This window comes from Chiloscyllium punctatum, chromosome 32, assembly GCF_047496795.1.
Source record: "Chiloscyllium punctatum isolate Juve2018m chromosome 32, sChiPun1.3, whole genome shotgun sequence".
Classification (NCBI taxonomy): Eukaryota; Metazoa; Chordata; class Chondrichthyes; order Orectolobiformes; family Hemiscylliidae; genus Chiloscyllium; species Chiloscyllium punctatum.
Genome location: NC_092770.1, coordinates 53,037,838 through 53,051,992, shown reverse-complemented (window position 1 = coordinate 53,051,992; position 14,155 = coordinate 53,037,838).

Here is a 14,155-nt window from a genome sequence, read left to right as displayed (position 1 = left end):
CTGACATAGGAAGTAGTTTGTTAGGAAGAGACCTATTTATACTATTAGGACTAGGGGTCAGGGTGAGTGACCGACAATTAGTAGTAAAAGTGGCCCTTTTGATTGAGGAACAGGAAAAACAAATAGACCCCACAGTATGGGCATAGGAAGGCAATTGAGGGGGATTGCAGATTCCCCCTCTCAAGATCAGCTTGAAACATGTAGGGGAGACGGTATGTGAGAGACAATACCCAATTTCGACCGAAGGAAGAAGGGGTTTTCAACCTGTGAGAGAGGGGTTAATTAGGGACGGCCTGTGTCCCCCTATAATACCCCCATTTTGCCAGTAAACAGATGGTACCTATCGCCTGGTACAAGACTTAAGGGTACTTAACAGGATAATACAGACTCGACACCCAGTTGTCCCTAATCCTTATACTCTCTTGAGTAAAGTCCCACACGACCACAAGTGGTTCCGTCTGGTGGACCTAAAGGACTCCTTTTCGGCATGCCCCCTGGCAGGGGAAAGCAGAAACATGTTCGCCTTCGAGTGAGAAGACCCAAGAACGGGGCGGAAACAACAAGTGGACAGTGCTTGTTTGGCCAGGTTTTGGAACAAATTTTGGAAAAGTTAATAAGTCCCCAAGGGACAAATTTGGTGCAATATGTAGATGACCTACTAGTCATGGGAGACGATGAGAAGGGAACAACAGAAGTGACTAACCAATTGCTAAATTTTCTGCGACAACTGGGATTGAGGGTCTCGAGGAACAAATTACAATATGTAGAAAGGGAAGTAAAATACTTAGTACACCTGGTCAGTGAAGGAAAAAGGAAATTAAGTCCTGAATGGGAATGCCAATCTCTCAGACTAAACGGGAATTGAGGAAATTTCTGGGGCTAACGGGATACTGTAGATTATGGATCGAGTCATACGCCCAAAAGACAAAAGAGATTATACCTTAAATTGCTGGAAGAAGAACCACAGTTGTTAAAATGGACAGAGGAAGAAAAAGAATCAGTGGAAAGATTAACGAAAAGTTTGATGCATGCCCCTGTCCATGCATTGCCTTCCCTAGATAAGCCCTTTCACTTGTTTACCACCGTTGATAAGGGAGCAGCCCTAGGGATCCTGACCCAGCGATGGGGAGGGATGAAACAGCCAGTAGCATTCTTGTCTCAATTATTAGATCCAGTTTCTGGAGGGCTGCACACTGGGTGTCGAGTGTGCAGGCAGTAGCAGCAACTGCACTACTGGTGGAAGAAAGTCAAAACTCACATTCGGCGGGGCATTGATAGTAAGCACCCCACATCAAGTACGGGGCATATTGAACCAGAAGGCAGGGCAGTGGCTTATGGACTCTAGAATTTTAAAATGCGAAGCAATTGTAATAGAGAAGGATGACCTTACGTTGATCACAGACACTTGTCTGAATCCAGCTACTTTTCTCTAGAGGGGAGAGGATGTAGCTCCCTCAGACCCAGAACACGACTGCCTTGACATCATAGAATATCAGACTAAAGTAAGAATGGACCTTAGGGACATCCCTCTCCATGCAGGGGCCAAACTGTTCGTTGATGGGTCCTCCAGAGTAATTGAAGGCAAAAGACACAGCAGATATGCGATAGTGGATGGAATGGAGGGGAGTATAGTTGAGGCTAGTAGGCTGCCCAATGACTGGTCGGCACAGACTTGCAAACTATATGCGCTAGAACGCGCTCTTAAGGTCTTGGAGGGGAAGAAAGGAACTGTTTACACAGATTCTAAGTATGCCTTCAGGGTGGCACACACATTTGGGAAAATATGGCAGGGGAGAGGACTGGTAAACAGTAGAGGTAAAGAACTGGCTCATGATCCATTAGTTCAAGTATTGGAATCCCTTTTGCTGCCAAAGGAGATAGTCATAGTCCACATTAATGATCATCAAAGGGGAGATGATCCCGAGATAAGGGGAAATAGGTTGGCGGGTGAAGTCGCTAAGGAGGCTGCTCTAAACCCACAGGTCGCCCTGATATTTACTGTGGTCCCAACAATATAGGAACCTGCGGGGAGACCACTATTTAGTGCTAGGGAAGAGAAGGAGTTGGAGAAACTAGGGGCTACGAAAACGGTGGAAGTGAAATGGGTGCTACCCAATGGTCGGGAAATGTTATCTAAGATGCTGATGCAAGAAATCATGGCTGTCCTACATCAGGGGAGTCATTGGGGAGTGCAGGCAATGTGTGATTTGATTCTTAGGAAATATGGATATAAAGAGATATACACAATTGCCAAACAGATATGTGAAGGCTGTCTAACATGTAAGAAGATAAACAAGAAGGTACAAAAGAAACAGGTCCCAGGTGGGAGAGACCCTGGGCTAAGACCATTCCAGAGCATACAGGTGGATTACACTGAATTGCCCTGGGTAGGAAGGCTGAAATACATGTTGGTTACAGTAGACCATTTATCCGGTTGGGTGGAAGCATACCCCCTGGCCGCTGCAACAGCAAGTGGGGTGTCTAAGATAATTCTTGAGCAGATAGGTCCCCGGTATGGGATAGTGGAACGTATAGACTCAGACCAGGGAAGCCACTTCACCTCGAAGGTGCTCCAGGGAATAATGCAAAGCTTGGGAATTTCCTGGGATTTTCACACCCCTGGCACCCTCCGTTTTCAGGGAGGGTTGAGCGGATGAACCAAACCCTTAAAAGACAGTTGTCCAAATTGGTATTAGAGACCAGACTCCCCTGGATGTTTGCTGCTAGCACTTCTACGAGTGCAAATGGCTCCAAGGAAAGATTTGGGTCTGTCCCCTTATGAAATATTGTTTGGGCTGCCATACTTGAGAACGATAGGGGGACTGCCGATCCCCGAGACTAAGAACTTGTTCTTAAGAAAGCATGTCCTCCTCTTTGTCTTTTCCCAGGAGACAGGGTTTACTTGCACAGACTCCACCTCTCAATTTTGCCATTCATACAATCCGGCCGGGAGATTGGGTCCTTGTGAAGTCATCGACAGAGACTAAATTACAACCAGACTGGGAAGGGCCGTACCAGGCTCTTTTGACTACTGAAACGACAATAAGCACGGCGGAGAAAGGTTGGACTCACTACACCAGAGTTAAGGGACCAATGGAGTCTCCGGTTGAGAAAGAAGTCTGGACGGCTGAATCAACAAAAGAACCATTGAAACTCAGGCTAAAAAGACTTTGAGTGACTGATTATAAAGTGGCGACGCGAGCGCAGGATAATTTCTATAAGATTGTATATTAAGTCTCTCGGTGCTTCAGCACTATGTTTGGAATGAGGTGGATACATAGATATACGATCTTACTCTCCTAGTCTTAGGATTTCGTCGAACCTTGGTAGTAACGGTCCCCGAGAGTACTAATCCGCAAGTAATAGATACCGATGCCTGCAGCCTAGTTGATTGTGGAAATGTAGAAAATCAGAGATAGTACAGCTACTCAGAGATACATCTTAAATCCGACGGGGATGGCCTTGGGGGTGGTACTTGGATAAATCCACTCATCACAGTACACCGGGGCCCCTTCTGGCCAGCTCTTGAGTGTCCCGATAAAAAGTGTAACCCAATATATTTATCGATAAAGAAAACCACATGGCACGAATTGGTTCTGGGAGGAGACACCTATCAGGTCCAATTAAATGAAACATTTGGGATAGAGATGAAAGCAAATAGGAAGGATTTCTCAGGCTGTTGTTTCCGCATACAGGTGGGCAAAGGAAAGTGGCCAGTTGAAGTGAATAAAAAGACCACTTGGATTCCACAGGTATATCCTTTTGCCCCTTCCAACAACCCTAAGGTGGTAACAATTATAGAGGTGAAGGACTGAAAACAGATCATCGAAATAGAAACTAGCTACAGGGATACAAATGCCTGGCTTGAATGGGTAAAGTACACTGTGAAAAGTCTGGACAAAAACAATTGCTATGCATGTGCCTCCGGTAGGCCAGTGACCCAGGTAGTTCCTTTTCCACTCGGGTGGCAGCGAGACAGTGAGGGCATGGAATGTATGATTGCCCTGTATCAGGATAAGACTGCATGGAATAATGGGAATTGTGCTTCCCTATCACTAATGTTCCCTCCCTTGGAGAAGAAAGATTTAAAAATCCAACCCCACATTTTTGGCCACAGTCGGCAATCACACATCGTGTGTTAACAGACAAAGTCTAAATCAGTTCAGAAACTTGGGGGAGCTGAAATCGTGTATCGAAATTGAAAATGTGACCGGAACGGACAAGGCAGAGAACTACTCAGCGCTGCAGGTTGCCCAAGCAGATCTGTGGTGGTACTGTGGAGGGAGAATACTGAAACCCACCCTACCTCCAGACTGGGGAGGCATATGTGCAATTGTGCGATTGGCAATCCCATTCACCTTGGCATTTGTAAAGGAAAGGATTGTGACCAAAGGGAGTCAGAGTAAAATATCATTATTGGGTACCTCTTCTGATGATCAGATATATCTAGAGGGGTGCCGGATGAATTCAAGGCTCGCAACCAGATTGTAGCAGGCTTTGAGTTGGCTCTCGTCTGGTGGGTAACAGTCAACAAGAATGTGGATTGGATAACCTATATTTTCTATAATCAGCAGAGGTTCATTAACTACACTAGGGATGCAGTCAAAGGTATAGCAGAGCAGCTTGATGACTTGGGAGAACAGAATGGCCTTAGACATGATCCTAGCCGAGAAAAGGCGGCGTGTGCATGGTGTTAGGGGGGAGCTGTTGTATCTTTATTGCAAATAACACAGTGCCCGATGGGTCAATCACTCGAGCCCTGCGGGAGTTGACTACCTTAGCAGAGGTGTTGGCTGAGAATTCAGGGGTAGACACACCACTCACTGGGTGGCTGGAATCCTGGTTTGGGAAATGGAAAGGTATAGTGGTCTCCATACTCACCCCCTTGATAGTGGTTGCTGGAGTACTGATAGCTATAGGATCTTGCATCATACTTTGTGCACGGGGACTAACCCAGTGGCTGATTGAAATGACCCTCACTAACCAAATGCCCCTAACAGGTAGTCAGCGAGAGGAACTCTACCCGTTGAACAATGAGGCGATGAGTGATCTTAAAGAAGTTTCCAAGATAGATGAGGTCTCAGGGATGCTGCTGACAAACTTGGAGGCGACATATGGGGGACATGCAGAAGTCAACAAATATTAGCCAAAAAGAAAAGGGGGAATTGTGGAAAATGTGTGGAAGTGTTGCTTCAGCAGAAGTCAAAAGACTCAGCTATCAAGAGGGGGGTTGCACGCTAACAACAGGCCACAGACAGATGTGGTAAAATTATTAGATTAGCAGCTGCACAGAGCAACTGCAACTGTCACGCACAAGGTACTGAATAGGATAAAATGACCAAATAAGGCAAGAAGTAAACATGGGTAAGGGGGCCGATAGAATTAGAGTAATGGGAGAAGTAAACAGAGGCGGAGTGAAGCTAGGGCTTGTGATAGTCTACACGCATCAGCTAAATCAACCAATGAGGTAAAAGGGGAAGTACCGAGAGACTCACAGAGACTGTATAGAAATCCACTGATATTGTTCAGCGGTGTACCTACATTTTGGACACCCGCTCTTGCAAGAACATATGAATAAAGACTGCTTCCCTCAACATGTAGTCCTGGACCTTGGAATCTGCCACTCAGTCGGGGTCAGCTCCTTCAGCTGGAAGATCAACAGGTTTTGGACAGACCAGAGAGCGTCTTTGACCGAGTTGATGATCCTCCAGGGACAGTTGATGTTCATCTCGGTGTGCATCCCAGGGAACAGACCATAGAGCACGGAGTCCCGCATCACGGATTTGCTCCGGATGAACATCGACAAACACCACTGCATTCCTCTCCAGACTTCCTTTGTGTACGCATATTCCAGAAAGAGGTGGGTGACAGTCTCATCCCCTTTGCAGCCGCTTCGAGGGCAGCGTGCGGTGCAGCAGAGAGTCCGGGCCTGCATAACGGATCTCACAGGCAGAGTCCTTCTCACCACCAGCCAAGCCATGTCTTGGTGCTTGTTGGAAAGTTCTGGCAATGAGGCATTCTGCCAAATGACTTTGAAAGTCTGCCCAGGAAACCGCACGACAGGATCCGTCCTCTCCTTTTCCAAAAGGGTCTCAAGGACACTATGTGCTTGACCACTTCCTGATGGACTTGTGGTCAAAGGTGTTTTTCTACGTAAATTTCACCATGAAGGACAGATGATACGAAACAGTCCAACTACTTGGAGCGTTCCGCGGCAGCGAGGCCAGGCCCGTCCTTCGCAACACCAGGGACAGGTAGTACCTCAGTACGTAGTGACACTTAGTGTTTGCGTACTGGGGATCCACGCACAGCTTGATGGAGCCACACACAAAGGTGACCATCAGGGTGAGGGTGGCATTGGGTGTGTTTTTTCCCCCATTGCCCAGATCTTTATACATAGAGTCCCTTCGGACCCTGGCCATCTTTGATCTCCATATAAAATGGAAGATGGCCCAGGGACGCGCTGAAGCTTGGGCAGCTGCCGCCAATGCACGGTGGGGAAAGACCACCGTGTAACATTGGCCTACCAAAGAAGAACAGGGGGCCCACACAGTAAGTGGGCTCTGCTGACACCTCAGCTAAACATATGGATATATGGATGGGAAATGTACAGACCTGTATATACAAATAATTAATTCCGATCTCTGTATGCAAAGAAATGGAATGTTTACGTATGTATGGCATGACCAATTGTACAGATCATCAAAATATTTTATGAATAAAGTATATTTTTGAAATTAAAAAAAAGTATGAATAAATACTGCTTCAGAATTTGACTCGGACAAAAATTATTTGGCAGTGAGCTTCGTTTCTCACAAGCCAGAGCACCTAGAGGGAACCCACTCAGACACTGGGAGATCGTGCAAACTCCACACAGACAGTCACCTGAGACTGATATCAAACCCGGATCCCTGGTGCTGTGAGGCAGCAGTGCTAACCACTGAGCCTAATGCCGCCCCAGGCTAAAATGTTGATTCTCCTGCTCCTTGGATGCTGTCTGACCTGCTGTGCTTTTCTAGCACCATACTCTCAAAGATTCGGTGTCCGATATACGTAAGCATTGTGTGACTGCCTGAGTAAACAGTAAAGGTTGTAATTTCAAGGTTCTTGTGTTGCAGAGGTAATGCTGCTAACTTTGGGGCAGGAGGTCTGGGCTCAAGTCACAACTGACCCCAGACTTGTATCATAATACGTTCACTGTTAGCAAGTGAACCAAGTATAGTATCAAGAATAAGTGTCAGCAGAGATGATTTTGGTGGAATGCTGCCACTCAAAATCACAGTTAAAATTCACACACCAGGTTATAGTCCAACAGGTTTATTTGGAAGTACAAGTTTACAGAGCGCTGCTCCTACATCAGGTAATTAGTGGAATAGGATGACAGGACCCATTTCCTACACTGGAAATACAACCAGTCTGATTCAAGATTGGAATATATGTAGACTCAAACCTCACACCTTTAATGCATTGTCTGAGCTGAGATGCCACCTTGTTTTCATGAAATCTTAAGTTATCCCGGGAATGTGACTTGAAAGAATTCTAGGATTTACAAAATGAATCAAAACCTGCAACCCATTCTATAAGATGAAAGACTTGACAGCAATCTAGGTTCATCAGTCACATATGACACTATGACCTTTTACTATAAATTCTGTGTCCAATCATCCTAGTCCACTAGCTGCCTAACAAAGGAGCAGTGCTTGGAAAGCTAGTGCTTCCAATTAAATCTGGTGGACTAGAACCTGGTGTTGAGGTAAAAACAATGACTGCAGATGCTGGAAAGCAAATACTGGGTTAGTGGTGCTGGAAGAGCACAGCAGTTCAGGCAGCATCCAACGAGCAGCGAAATCGACGTTTCGGGCAAAAACCCTTCATCAGGAATAAATGCAGTGAGCCTGAAGCATGGAGAGATAAGCTAGAGGAGGGTTGGGGTGGGGAGAGAGTAGCAAAGAGTACAATGGGTGAGTGGGAGAGGAGATGAAGGTGATAGGTCAAGGAGAAGAGGGTGGAGTGGATAGGTGGAAAAGGAGATAGGCAGGTTCGACAAGTCCGGACCAGTCAAGGAGAGTGTGCTGAGCTGGAAGTTTGAAACTAGGATGAGGTGGGGGAAGGGGAAATGAGGAAGCTGTTGAAGTCCACATTGATGCCCTGGGGTTGAAGTGTTCCGAGGCGGAAGATGAGGCGTTCTTCCTCCAGGCGTCTGGTGCTGAGGGAGCGGCGGTGAAGGAGGCCCAGGACCTCCATGTCCTCGGCAGAGTGGGAGGGGGAGTTGAAATGTTGGGCCACAGGGCGGTTTGGTTGATTGGTGCGGGTGTCTCGGAGATGTTCCCTAAAGCTCTCTGCTAAGAGGCGCCCAGTCTCCCCAATGTAGAGGAGACCACATCGGGAGCAACGGATACAATAAATGATATTAGTGGATGTGCAGGTAAAACTTTGATGGATGTGAAAGGCTCCTTTAGGGCCTTGGATAGAGGTGAGGGAGGAGGTGTGGGCACAGGTTTTACAGTTCCTGCGGTGGCAGGGGAAAGTGCCAGAATGGGAGGGTGGGTCGTAGGGGGGTGTGGACCTGACCAGGTAGTCACGGAGGGAACGGTCTTTGCGTCCCTCCCCACCCCTTTCCGCCTACCTTCACATAAACCAAATCATCCGCCGACATTTCCGCCACCTCCAAAAAGACCCCACCACCAGGGATATATTTCCCTCCCCACCCCTTTCCGCCTCCGCAAAGACCGTTCCCTCCGCGACTACCTGGTCAGGTCCACACCCCCCTACGACCCACCCTCCCATTCTGGCACTTTCCCCTGCCACCGCAGGAACTGTAAAACCTGTGCCCACACCTCCTCCCTCACCTCTATCCAAGGCCCTAAAGGAGCCTTTCACATCCATCAAAGTTTTACCTGCACATCCACTAATATCATTTATTGTATCCGTTGCTCCCAATGTGGTCTCCTCTACATTGGGGAGACTGGGCGCCTCTTAGCAGAGCGCTTTAGGCAACATCTCCGAGACACCCGCACCAATCAACCAAACCGCCCTGTGGCCCAACATTTCAACTCCCCCAACCCACTCTGCCGAGGACATGGAGGTCCTGGGCCTCCTTCACCGCCACTCCCTCACCACCAGACGCCTGGAGGAAGAACGCCTCATCTTCTGCCTCGGAACACTTTAACCCCAGGGCATCAATGTGGACTTCAACAGCTTCCTCATTTCCCCTTCCCCCACCTCATCCTAGTTTCAAACTTCCAGCTCAGCACACTCTCCTTGACTGGTCCGGACTTGTCGAACCTGCCTATCTCCTTTTCCACCTATCCACTCCACCCTCTTCTCCTTGACCTATCACCTTCATCTCCTCCCTCACTCACCCATTGTACTCTATGCTACTCTCTCCCCACCCCCACCCTCCTCTAGCTTATCTCTCCATGCTTCAGGCTCACTGCCTTTATTCCTGATGAAGGGTTTTTGCCCGAAACGTCGATTTCGCTGCTCGTTGGATGCTGCCTGAAACTGCTGTGCTCTTCCAGCACCACTAATCCAGTATAACCTGGTGTTGTGTGACTTTTAACATTGTCCACCTCAATCGAAAATCGGCACTTCCACATCATGACTCAAAATCATAGCAATTAGAAGAATATGATCTGATCATCTCTGACGAGATAAAAACAATGACTGCAGATGCTGGAAACCAGATACTGGATTAGTGGTGCTGGAAGAGCACAGCAGTTCAGGCAGCATCCAAGGAGCTTCGAAATCGACGTTTCGGGCAAAAGCCCTTTATTCCTGATGAAGGGCTTTTGCCGAAACGTCGATTTCAAAGCTCCTTGGATGCTGCCTGAACTGCTGTGCTGATCATCTCTGACGTTGAGTCATCTTGACTCAGAATGTTAGCTTGCTTTCTCTCTCCATGGATGCTGCCTGACCCATTGTGATCTCCAGCACATTTTGTTTTCAGTTCAGATTCCAGCATCTGCAGTATTTTGTTCCTACCCTTATGCATGTAATCTGGTTGTGGGTGCTATGTGTCCAGCTGAAATGGCCCGAGTAACTCCTCAAGCTATGCAAATTGTAACTGAGGTAGGGCAAGGATGGAGAGCTCAGCAAGGTATGATTACAATACTCATATCTCCTGTGTTCATCTAAGATAAACGTTTTGAGTTTATTTAAACAGACTGTCAAAGTTATGTCTTAAGCTCTTGTACAAATCAGTGGGCCAGCCAAGCAGTGCCCAGATGAAAAACACCCAATCACAATAGATTGTCACAAGGGAGTATCTTTAATTTGCCACTCTAAAATTGATGTGATCCGTGCAGATTGATGGTCAAGGATCTAAAAGCATACTCTGCAAGAAAATGATGAAGCTAAATATGTCAAATGAGATAAAAATGAATTTGGAGAAAAACAAGGAGGAATTAACAGCGCCAATCCCCCATGTAAGGATTTGGAAGATCTGAAGGACTCCCTATATGAGAGCATAAACTATTTCCAATAGAAAATGGAGGATCTCAAAAATGAGGTACACAGCACAGTGAGGAAAATACTTTGGGATGAGACTGTATGCAATTGGGGAATGAATGTTAACATTCCCCCAGATTTGCTTTATCTCACATTTTAGTAGTTTTACAACTTGGATTGGCTATAACCTGATTTAAAGTAGTGAAAACACTGTCTGCTGTAAGCCAAGAAACAAGAAATGTGCTGGAGCTCTAGTGAAGGAACAAATGAAGTTGTTAGAGGTTCATACAAAGGTGGGGAAATGTAATACATCCTCTGCGGTCCTGAGCTCTGTAACTACCTACTTATTCACCAGAAAAGGGGCAGGAATTGCAGTTAGACTAGAATTGTTTTTGTTCTCTCGTTTTCTCTGGTTTTTTTTGCTTAACTCTTGTTGAAAAGTTTGATCACGGCAACAGCAATTGGGCCCAGTGTCTCGGACTCCTGGCGGTGGTATCAGAGAGAGTTTGAGTTGCCGGCAGCTCCTGCATCGACGAGGCAGTCCTAGCGCCAACTCATGGCTGCTGTGTCAGAGGCGAATTTAGGTTCTCAATGGCATTTGCTTCCAACGCAGATTGATGGCGGCAGCAGTGGAGGTGAGTTTGGGCCCGTAAGAGACTCGGCAGCATCAGCAGCACCTGTACTGGTGAGGTGGGCCCGAAGCAAACTCGTGGTGGTGGCAGAGGCAAATCTGGGCTGATGTGGTACCTGGCAGTGTTGATGGTGTCTCCATAAGTGAGGTCCTGCCAGGGCATCGGTGGTGACAAGATGGTGTGACGAGTGACGACTTTCTATCCAGTGGCAAAAGAGACTTGTGCCTGGCCACCAGGCCTGTGGCCCATGACGGAGCACTTAACAAGAAGGATTATAAAGTTAGACACTTCCTTTAGCTCTTCATTTTCTGCCTTTACATTGAATGCTTTGGTTTGAGGACTTCTCCTTTGCTTGTTCCCAACAGTTCATTCCTGAATGAATGCTCTCCCTTTCAGTTGACCACAAGCTCTTACTCCCATGAATCAGCTGGGACGTTTGATATTAGATAATGTCCCTAAAGCATTTCTGTTATCTTGTGGTGAAATCTCCTGCTGTGATCAAGTCCCAAGTAGACCTATAGCTTTGGAAGTCCAAGGTTGGGCTGACAATGACATATCTCAAATTGCAGAGCTGGTTTTGAGTGATTGGTTCCTCAATGCTGGACAAGGTTGTTTTGGGAGAGTTGGCTTGGCTTTTCAAAATTAGAAGAATGACTACACTCCAAAAGTATTTAGTTGGCTGTAAAGTACTTTGAAATGTCTGGTGGGCTACAACCCACATCCATTGTCTTCTCTGATCAAGCAACAGATTCCCTGTGGTGGAAGGTGGCAACAGAATTGCAAAATGGGGAATAGGAAAACTAAAAGGACCCATAACCCTTTGTAGCATGAACACGCAACCTTATTTTTCCAGCACCTCCCTCAATTTATTAATGACTCCTGTGTTCTTCTGTGCAATTTCCTCACATTTCAAATTGGGAAGACTGAATTCATTGCTTTTGGCCTCCATTATGTAGCCACAGGTTTCAAACTATTGAGAAAATAAGTCACAGACCTTATCAAATCATTGAAAATATGAGATTGCTTTGTTTCAAGAAAAGTGTTAAGAGGATGAGATATAAAGTAGTGCCAAATAAAGGTGAATAAGAGATAAAATATTATCAGTCTGTTCAGCTATACTCCCTTTGTAGAAGGTCAGATAAGCTTCATCACACATTCAAACATCAGCCATGGTCCGTCAACTATACCAATCAGCTCTAGAAGACTAATTACTCAGTATGGAGAAAGTGAGGACTGCAGATGCTGGAGATCAGAGCTGAAAATGTGTTGCTGGAAAAGCGCAGCAGGTCAGGCAGCATCCAAGGAACAGGAGAATCGACGTTTCGGGCATCAGCCTCTTCAAGGACCTTCTTCAAGGACCACAATTTCCCCCCAGACGTAGTCGACGATGCCCTCTACCGCATCTCTTCCACTTCCCACTCCTCCGCCCTTGAGGCCCGCCCCTCTTACCGCCACCAGGACAGAACCCCACTGGTCCTCACCTACCACCCCACCAACCTCCATGTCCAGCTTATCATCCGCCGTCATTTCCGCCACCTCCAAACGGACCCCACCACCAGCGACATATTTCCCTCCCCTCCCCTATCAGCGTTCCGAAAAGACCACTCCCTCCGTGACTCCCTCGTCAGGTCCACACCCCCCACCAACCCAACCTCCACTCCCGGCACTTTCCCCTGCAACCGCAAGAAATGCAAAACTTGCGCCCACACCTCCCCCCTTACCTCCCTCCAAGGCCCCAAGGGACACTTCCTTATCCGCCACAAATTCACCTGCACCTCCACACACATTATCTATTGTATCCGCTGCACCCGATGTGGCCTCCTCTATATTGGGGAGACAAGCCGCCTACTTGCGGAACGTTTCAGAGAACACCTCTGGGACACCCGGACCAACCAACCCAACCACCCCGTAGCCCAACACTTCAACTCCCCCTCCCACTCCACCAAGGACATGCAGGTCCTTGGACTCCTCCATCGCCAGACCATGGCAACACGACGGTTGGAGGAAGAGCGCCTCACCTTCCGCCTGGGAACCCTCCAACCACAAGGGATGAACTCAGATTTCTCCAGTTTCCTCATTTCCCTTCCCCCCACCTTGTCTCAGTCAAATCCCTCGAACTCAGCACCGCCTTCCTAACCTGCAATCTTCTTCCTGACCTCTCTGCCCCCACCCCACTGCAGCCTATCACCCTCACCTTGACCTCCCTCCATCTATCGCATTCCCAACGCCCTTCCTCCAAGTCCCTCCTCCCTACCTTTTATCTTAGCCTGCTGGACACACTTTCCTCATTCCTGAAGAAGGGCTGATGCCTGAAACGTCGATTCTCCTGTTCCTTGGATGCTGCCTGACCTGCTGCGCTTTTCCAGCAACACATTTTCAGCTAATTACTCAGTATCTCAGGAAAAGAGAAAACCATGAAAGGTCCACCTGAAGTGTCCAGGTTATGATACTTATAATAGAATATGTAGTACAGCAACACAATCAACTGATAATAATGGGTCACATTTTCTGAGAAGTCAACAGTTCTTGGCAACCATGTGACTCCAAGTGTAGATATTGTGATTCCAAATAAGCATTTTATTTGAGACCAGAGTTAACAAGATGCCTGAGAACAAAATGCTTCTTTGTTGTAAAATAACTTTACAATGAGGCACATTTCAAAAAGAATTTGCAACCAGGCAAATCATTCACAGGAACATAGCATCCCGACAGTATGGAAGCAGGCTATTTGGCCAACGGGTCAACACTGCTCCTCGGAAACCATCCCACCCCTACCCACCCCGCTAACCTATCCCTGTAAGGCTGCTAATCCACCCAACTTACACATCCCTGGACACTACGAATAATTTCCCACGGCCATTGTAAGTAAGGTGCCAAGCTTTAGACTGTGGGGGCAAACCAAAACACCCAGTGGAAACCTACACAGACACAGGGAGAAGGTGCAAACTCCACACAGACAGTTACCCAAGGATGGAATCAAACCTGGGTCCCTGGTGCTGTGAGGCAACACTGCTAACTACTGAGCGACTGTGCCACCCTAATTCAATTGACAACTTCCTGGAACATAGAACATT